A 7,203-nucleotide genomic window follows, 5' to 3' on the forward strand; every position below is an offset into this window, starting at 1 on the left:
TCCACTTGCGTCCCATGCTTATCCCGTCTTAACTGTTACCTGTGATGCGGTGCACTTGGGTTTTCTATCCGCATGATTTCTGGGTCACCTTGCAACATGAGCTGGCACAAATGATCAACGGATCAGATCTCACATGCACATCTCACGGTGAAACTTACTGAAATTTTGGAACGCACCAGATAGGTACACCGTTGATCAGGCCGGAATTTATTTTTCTCCTTCAACCTGGATGAACTGAAATACTTAAGTGGTTGGGTGTAATATAAATATGATGGTGGGTCCAGAAAGATTTATTTATTATTATTATTATTTTTTTGTTAGCTTATTAGTACACCCCACTGTCAGTTCACACATCACTGGTAGCCACCCCCACTAGGGAATCGATGCCAAGACCTCGGTGTTGAAACGAGGTATCTTTAAGTTTGGGCGAGCAACTTATTTATGTGCATCACGGTTGCCTCACATAGCCTTTACTTGCACCACGTGGTTTCCAGGTACGGATGATAAACGCGGAGACCTGCGGGTCATAGCACTATGGAGCGAATCTGTAAAACAAAGGTCGCTTTTGGTGGACGCGGATTAGCTACTGAAGCCGACTATGAGGTGACGTCACATTATTCTTTGAGTCCGACCATGATGTACGTGTTGTATCCACACGATCCATGTTATGAACCAAAGAATGAGGAAAGTCCAAATCTCAAGTGGACCCACCACAGAAAATAGTGGGACAGTGACGCCCACCGTTGAAACTTCCTAGGGCCCACGATGATGTTTATTTGAGATCGAACCTGTTTATAAGTTAAAAAATACATGGAATTAGGTAAAACATAAATATTAGCTTGATCGAAAAACTTCTGTCCAAAAGAATTTTTTAATGGTAGGCGTTCAATCCCCACTGTTTTCTATGGTGGGGTCCACTTGAACTTCGGATCTACCTCATTCTTTGGTTCATGACCTAAAATGATCTTTCCAAGTGGATGGACAGTGTGGATACAACACATACATTATGGTGGGGCCCACGGAACGTGGTGACGTCACTTCAGTAGCCGGACTCGCTACTTATACACGTCACGGTGTCCCCACAAAGCCTTTAGTTGCACCACGTACTTTTCAGGTACTGTTAAGGGCGGAGACTTGCCGGTAATATTGCTATGGTAAAACATAGGTCGCTTTTGGTGCCCCTTGTGAATGCATTGACATGGACAACCGATTGAGGATGAGGACAATGCAATCATAAACACGATGATGCAAGAGAGAAAATAGGCGTACCAGAAAGACGATTTTATTATTCATGTCTTATCTATTTCAGAACGTTCACATGGCATAGTTGCAAGGCAATCTGGATGGTCACAACACCAGCTGCAATGGACTCCCGCAATCCTGATGGGTCCACCGAAAAATATCCTTGTTAGATGTGCGTCTTTAAGTGAAAATCAAAGATTTCCTTACATCAAATGACAATTTTAACCCAAGCACGGTTGGGCCTACTATATTTTTGTATCATATCCACTCAATAGATTCATTTTGCTAGGTCATTTTAGGACATGGCAAAACTAGAATGATATTCATGAAAACTCAAGTGGGACACACCTCAAGAAGACATGCATTGACATGCAACCATAAACACGATGATATGAGAGAGAAAACAGGTGTATGAGAAACACGATTTTATCATTCGGATCCCCATCTATTTAAGAAGGTTCACAATATGGCATAGTTGCGAGACAATTCAGACGGTCACGACACCTGCAATGTACTCCTGCAAACCTGCAAACCTGACGGGTCCAATGAAAAAGCTCCTTATTAGATGTAGGCGTTGAAGTGAAAATCAAATATTTCCTTGTGTCAGATGATAAATTTACAGCACTACTGGGGCGACTATGATCCAGTGGAGAGCTTGAAGGGACAAAAAGAAAGATGATGTCTTGAAACCTTGAATTCACAAAGTACTTTCTTGAATCCACGAGTTAAAATAAATTCAAAATTTTATTAATTAATAATTTTCTAATGTATATGTATCTCAATTACACTATTAATAAAGAAAAAAAAAAACCAAAATTCTATGGACCACACAGTCCCGAGCACAGAGATATCTCTGTGGCCTGGGTCACGGGCAATCCGCTCCTTCCTTTGGTTGCACAACTAGCCTTTTCAGGTACAGTTAAACGTGGAGAGTTGCCCCTTAATAGCACGTGGATTGCCACCGTGATGTATCTGTTCATCTACCCGTCCAACCCTTTTCTCAGATAGTTTTAAGATATGAACACAAAATTGAGGATACAAACGGATCCTTAAAGCATAGGTCGCTTTTGAGAAACGGATTGCGTACACGACTTTGGCCTTCTGTTGACGTTACCAAGTTCTGTGGGGCCCACCATATGTATTATATCCAAATTATCCATCCATTTGGCCAGATCCAAAGCTTAAGTGGACCACACTGCAGAAAGCAATAGAGATTAAACAGCTACCATTGAAACCTTCTAGGGTGGGGGTAGTTTTGAATCAATATAATATTTGTTTTTTTTTTTTTTCCTTCATATAGGTCTGTGTGACCTCATGAATAGGTTGGATGTCAAATAGTCATCATGGTGGGCCTTGTAAATATTTCAACAATGGGAATCATTGCCCCACTGCTTTTTGTGGCATGGTCTACTTAAGCTTTGGATATAATTCATTTTTTGACTAATGCCTTAATGATCTCACCAAATGGATGTGCAGTTGCGGATATAATAAATACATCATGGTGGAGCCCACAAAGCTTGGTGAGGTCAACACACTACCCATGGCAGGCCACACAACGCTAATATGCTTCCATTGAGGGAGCGGATTGCCTGTGACTAGGGTTGTACACGAACTGAGTTAGCTCGGTTGCTCGCTCGACTCGATTCAAAAAAGCTCAGTTCAAAATTGAGTTCGAGCTGAGTCGAGCTAATTTTTATAGCTAGAAAAAATTTCGAACTAAGTTCGAGCTTGCCCGAGCTCGACTCAACTCAGATCGAACCCAACTCGAATCGAACTCAGATTGAACTAGTTCGGTGACTCAGTTACTTTGATATTAATGTTGCTCACTAAATGTTTGATGAAATGACTCAACAAAAGTGTCGGTCGGTGGCAAGGAAGGTATGTATATGAAACAAATACTTTTTTTTTTTTTCTTGATTTTGATGTTGCCTACAAGGTGTTTGATGAAATACCTGTAAACAGTTATTGCTGTTTTACACACAGTAAGATATTGAAAGTGCACTCCAGTTGTTTGTGAAAATGTTGCACAGGTTCGATCTTGGCTCGAACTGGCCCGTGTTGCTGACCGAACTGAGCCGAGCTAGCCAGCCAGGCTTGAGGACCGAGCCGAGCCAAGTTCGAGCTGGAATCAACTAGTGGCCGAGCAGAGTCTAGTTGTGCCAAGCTCGGCTTAGTTCAACCCGTGTGCACTTCTAGAACACGATTTTTCTATTTCTATCCATATGTGTAATAATGTTGGTGATCTAGACTTTTATTGGTTCACATGGCATAGTTGCAAGGCAATAAGCACTACAAGAAATAGGGCCATAGCCGACCGATGAGCTAACCCTTTGTCGGCTGCCAGTTTTAACGGCTGCCGGCAGGGGTCCGTGTATATAAACGAGTAAAATAAAAAAACCCTACAACCTAGTGCGACTTTTCTCTCTCTCTCTCTCTCTCTCTGCCGCTCGCTGTCCCTCTCTCTCCCCATCGCCGATTCTCTCTCTCTCTGCGCGTCTCCCTCTTCACTCAATCTATCTCTCTATGCCTCTCTCTCTGCACATCTCCCTCTCTGCTTGATCTACCTCTCAGCCTCTCCCTCTCCGTTCGATCTCTATCTCCCTCTTCACTCTCTCCCTCTCCCCTCTCCCTCTCCGCTTGATCTACCTCTCCCTCTCCCTCTTTTATTTCTTCTTTTCTTTGGTCTAGCAGATTAAGGATCATTATGCAATATCAGGTCTCTCTCTCTCTCTCTCTCTCTCTCTCTCTCTCTCTCTCTCTCTCTCTCTCTCTCTCTCCCACTCCTTATGTTTCTTTCTTTCTTTCTTTACTTCTCCTTAAAGTAACATTGTGTAATGATTTGTGTTTTGAAAATTTTTGAGTTTCGAATCCCTAATTAGGGATTTTGTAGTGTTGATTCCCTAATTGTGGATTATAGATTTAAAAAAATTGAAAAATCCCTAATTAGTGGAATTTTCTTTAGAACTATGAAATGCTTTGTTTCTCTTGAGAGTAGCTAGATTGGGAAAATGCTGAAACCATTAGCTTCTATGTGATTTTTGTATTCTTGTTTAAACATCTTAATATTGTGCCATCTGCATCTGTTGTATGTGGCTGTAGTACCAAGCCAGTGATCTGCATTTCCTTCTGCTTGCTTGTACAGGCCATCTTTCACAGCCATGTTTATGGAACACAAATGGAGGTGCATTTGTGAGTAATTTCATTTACTTCATTTTGTGGGATGAAGCCCTTAAATCTCAGTCAGAATGATTGAATTTTTACAATTCATGCTATCCTGATTTGTAGATGTTGGAAACACTGAGAACCCAACAGAATTCCAGCATAAATTAGAGCCTTTCAACTAGAAAAGAAAAAAGAAAAAAAAAAAAAAAATCTGCTTTTTGTGATTTATAGCTTAGCTACGAATGGGACCATGCCATGTGCTTATATAGACCATGAAACTTAAGCAACTTCTTTCATGTCAACTGCTTGATAGTTCAAGTAAAGTTTTTTTTTTTTTTTCTTCAGAATATAATCAAAAGGGTTTTCTGACTCATTGAACAGTACTGCAGAAATGGTGATTCAAAGAAGTTGGCAAGGCATTGATTTTGGAGCACTTTGAGGTGGTTTTTCTTTAGAGCCTGTTTGTTTCTCAGTCTTGACTATATCCTTGCAGGACACAACGGAGTATCAAAAGTCACTGGCACATGATATGGAGGATCGCTTGGAAGCGAAATGTGATAAGTTAGGTGATGCCTTTGTAATGGATGAAATGCGATAAGCGAAATTTCCATTTTGTGGATGTTTTATATACCATGTTAGTTGGCTCTAGAACTTCATGAGCTAAAGTTTGCTGATATTCATTTTGATGAAAGTCCATGGCAAATAGACTATCCTGATGTGATAATAACCGATCTTGAGTTCAAACTGTCTCGATCCCACATAACAATAATCAACTTTAATAACTTGCAGAAGCTTCAAGACGATCTGCAAAAGTTGGGATTAAAGATCAAGCATCATGAGGACAACCTGAAATTTCAGAAGACTCAAACAAACAACTTAGGATGAATCCATTTTTGATATGCAAGGTTAGCTTAATGCTTTTCTTTAGTGTGGTGTCCTTGTATCATCTTGTCTATGATCCATCTTGAATTAGGTATGGCCTTGAAACTAGTTAAAAGCAGAATCAGAAATAGAGTCCATTGTCTATCTATTATTCTGTTCTATTTTTGAAGCCTGTGTGACTTTCGATCTAAGGCACTAGGAAAGGTTGGGTCATTTAGATGCTACCCTAGGATTGCATCTATGCAAGTGCAACACGATATAACTAGTTACTACTTCATTGCCTTTCTTTTTCTTCTCTTAATATCTATTTCCTATTTCATTGTTAAGGGTGTGAACGGTCAGGCCCACTCGGGCTTGGGTCCAGACTCCAGACTCCTCGGTCTGTTGTTCTGGATCTAATGGACATTTATGCATAATTACTAATTGAGCCAGAAATTGGTTGAAGAGCTTCCGATATACTGGGAATTGATGCACTTGTGGGCAATCAAAGTTCCATCTATAGTCTGTCTGCTATATACAAAAGCTCCCTGCACCTTCGAGATACATTTCCTAGCACCTTTTGTAAGTGGATGGTAGTATTTTAGCATGGATTTTGTAGGGACTTTCAATCAACCTGATTGGCTTGAAATCCCTCAAGGACCCACTCCTTTTTTCTTTGGAATGAGAGTAATAAGTGATGTTCCCAACTCCAATGAAAATACAACTACTTTCAGAAGCTTACATTTCAACCTTTGTAGTATGTAGTATGTAGTACGGATGCAAGACAGAGGATCAAACTTTCACTATTTTATGGTGTGCAGCTGACAGAGAGCACGGCTTGCCAACCTTTCATGTAAAGCTGCACCTTCCAACTTGTAAATGCACTTGGACTCTCTCATTTGTTCTTTGAATATTTGGTATTGCTTGTCTTCTCAATTGGGTCTTATTTTGAACTTCTACATGCACTTGGATACTCTCTCTCTCTCTCTCTCTCTCTCTCTCTCTCTCTCTCTCATATACAGATTATAGCTATACAATAGATGGCCAACAATTGAAGAGTTTGGATGACAATCTCATTTTATTAGGACTGCTCTAGCATAGCTCTCATGTGGAAAAATGCAGGCATGCCAACTAATGTGAATGAGATCCACACTATCCAGCAGGTACATTGCCTAATGAGATCCGTTGTGATGCTAGTGCAACATCCACTCCGTCCATCATTTGAGAAAAATCATGTTAGGATTTAAGCCTAATGGTATATTTGTTATGGATTTTTCAGATGAGGAACCTGTTCTATTACATTTATAAAAATTTATATTACATTTATATACCATTAGACTTAACCCAAAATCTCCAAAAACATCCTGATGCTTTTCCCATATACAGGTCTAATGGAACATGCTATGCATAGCTAATATTTCTTCTTTAGAAGTTCACATTTGCTAGAACATTTCCCAAATTAGTTTATCAACAGATCTAGTTAAAAGCTTGTGAAACTAATTAGAATGCCAATCAATCTCATCTCTTTACAGGGTTCTCATCATTGATGGATACTTTACTACTGCACATGTTACCTTTGTAGATATTGATTGATCTCTAACTGGTTTTGGGCCTTCTTTCCAACATGCAGATATTGAACCTTGTTGATGTTCAATGTCATTCTGGAAGTCTACTTGTTAATTCATGTTGTCTCGCATAAAAGCTAGTTTTAAGTGACAGTTTTTCTATTGACAGGCTGAGAACCCAACTTCAGTACCTCAATGCTTCACCATGGCACCTGAGCATCCTCCTGTGTGGACTGGTCTCTGTCCTGGTTTCTTTCCCAACTTTGAGGTAATCTTCCGCCTATTTTATTTCTTGTTTCTTATTGTAATTTCTTTGCTGATGTGGCTTTCCTCGAGCATTGGGTGAACCAAGATGGACATTATTGCTGCTAGA

General features: G+C 40.1%; 1 long non-coding RNA gene across 1 annotated transcript; it reads left to right on the plus strand.

Moving 5' to 3' along the window:
• The first annotated feature begins 4,174 nt into the window (after positions 1-4,174).
• Positions 4,175-6,097, plus strand: LOC131238685 (uncharacterized). The gene is made up of 3 exons (XR_009168022.1): positions 4,175-4,273; positions 5,204-5,309; positions 5,732-6,097. It is a non-coding gene; the product is annotated as an uncharacterized LOC131238685 (long non-coding RNA).
• The last annotated feature ends 1,106 nt before the right edge of the window (positions 6,098-7,203 follow it).

The sequence above is a fragment of the Magnolia sinica genome, chromosome 3 (assembly GCF_029962835.1).
Source record: "Magnolia sinica isolate HGM2019 chromosome 3, MsV1, whole genome shotgun sequence".
NCBI classification, from domain to species: domain Eukaryota; kingdom Viridiplantae; phylum Streptophyta; class Magnoliopsida; order Magnoliales; family Magnoliaceae; genus Magnolia; species Magnolia sinica.